At 38.9% G+C, this 2033-nt stretch overlaps 1 pseudogene; it reads right to left on the reverse strand.

Moving 5' to 3' along the window:
* LOC109940349 (2,3-bisphosphoglycerate-independent phosphoglycerate mutase-like) lies at positions 1-1567 on the reverse strand (annotated as a pseudogene).
* Positions 1568-2033: the final 466 nt, after the last annotated feature.

The following is a 2033-nucleotide window of genomic DNA, read 5'->3' on the forward strand; positions in this document are numbered from 1 at the left end:
TCACATTTCAAAAATCTCCATCTGTATCTCAGCAGCAGCTCTCCTCAGGGTCTCCATTGGTACAGCTAGCTAAATTCAAACAACAGGTGACAAGCATTATAATATAACTGAAAAATAGCAAGCAACATGTGTTGCATAATTTCCAAGCAAAGCAGAATTAAAAAGAAAAGAAAATACAACAGCAGCGGCACATTTTCTTCAAACAGGATTAGCACTTTCAATATACAGTATTAAGGCAGTATGGACAGAACAATGCAAGCAAATATCAGCCTAAATTAGCACAATGTCAACATACTCCTCTGTAGCTAGAAGATTACTCTAGAAAAAAACTCGTTTCTGCAAATGTCAAATATCCTAGTACCTATGCAGTATAAGATAGTGGAGATAGCTTGCGACATTATCTTTCCAGAAGACAAGTGCCCCTAACAGGTATGTACAAGATTGTATTGAGTACACTTGGTAATGTTGATTCAAAACAAATGAACGATGCTGGCTTAGATGACTCAAGAGATTTATGATATTGAAGTGAGCAAAAAAGGTATCAAGAGAAGGGCTGAAAGACATATAGTACTTGCCTGCAAGCAAAGCTGCGAATGCCATTCTTCACCAAGTACTCCCCAGATGTTCTATCTATCTCTGGTGGGGAAACAAGGTAGTGACTTGGAAGCTTCCACTCACCATCATACTGAAGCATCCCAGCATATCGAATTTTGGGGACACGTACACGGTCAAAGTTGTTAAAATCTGCATACCGTTAGTGCTTTCGCAAGCATAACCATGCGATCAGCCCAGAAGTTGATAGTGACAACTGCATCACCATCTAATACAGGTCCAACAGCTTTGCCGATGTCATCAACTATCACAAATGGGGGCAAGTATTGATCATTAGCCTTGGGCTGTGCTCTCAGTGTTTTCACAGCCTCAAGTGCACTTTTGAATTTGTAGGGTGCTTCTCCGAGCACCTAAGCATCCCAGCCACGTTTAACCACATCCCAGTCATTCTAGAAGGTATTAAACACAACAAAACTGTAAGCCAAGATGCTAGACAATGAACACTAATGCTTGAATACGACAAGAAACATTCACCTCATAACGGTCCATGGTAACATACATCCTTCCACCACCAGATGCAATCTGTGCATCAATACCCTTGCCTCGAAGCTCCAAAAGATCATTCTCTAGGGTCTCCACGAAACCAACATTGCTTCCATCCAAAAATGCCACGCCCATTGGTAAGGATGTGCACACGAATTTTTTTGCTCCTCTCTCACTGACACCTTTCAGAAGTAACTGGATAGAGCAAATAAAAGTAAATCTTGTGGTACGCTTGTAACTTAACTAATATAAATTGAAGAAATATTATTAGCAAACCTGTAGTTGGTCAAGGCGGGAGTGGACACCACCATCACTCAACAACCTAATAAGGTGAAGAGTACCATTTTCAAAAGATTCTTTGATGTAATTGAACCCATCTCCATCATAAATCTTTCCTGAGGCAAGAGCTTGATCAACAAGCTTAGCACTATAGACAAAAAGAATGCAGTACTCAGTCAGATCAGAGAACATCTAGTATGAACTCTTAAGGACTAAAGGTTTTATTTAAGACTAACATGACAGATGTGTACATGGCAGATGTGGAGGTTTTCTCTTCAAAAAAGCTACAGAGAGCTCTGACCTTCACCGATGCAGAGGCTGAGGAACAGCTCTCCTTCGAGGAAGACAGTGCTTCTGGAATATACAACCTTGGACTATATGAAAGTTCAAGGTAATCTTGGACACACATTGAAACAGAAAAAAATTGCTACTATGACATAATAACCTTATGGTCTACAATTCAAAAATTGCTCTCTGCAGTCACAAAACGTGCAAAAACAACAAACAATTCAAATTATTTGAGAGCATCATCTTTATAATATGAAATAAATATTGGACTGCAATTATCAGCTGGACAAATATCAAATAGTTCAAATTATTTGAGAGCATATATGCTAAAGAAATTTTGAGTTACAAACAATAGCTATCAGTTCATATAA

The sequence above is a fragment of the Zea mays genome, chromosome 6 (genome assembly GCF_902167145.1).
Source record: "Zea mays cultivar B73 chromosome 6, Zm-B73-REFERENCE-NAM-5.0, whole genome shotgun sequence".
Taxonomy (NCBI): Eukaryota; Viridiplantae; Streptophyta; class Magnoliopsida; order Poales; family Poaceae; genus Zea; species Zea mays.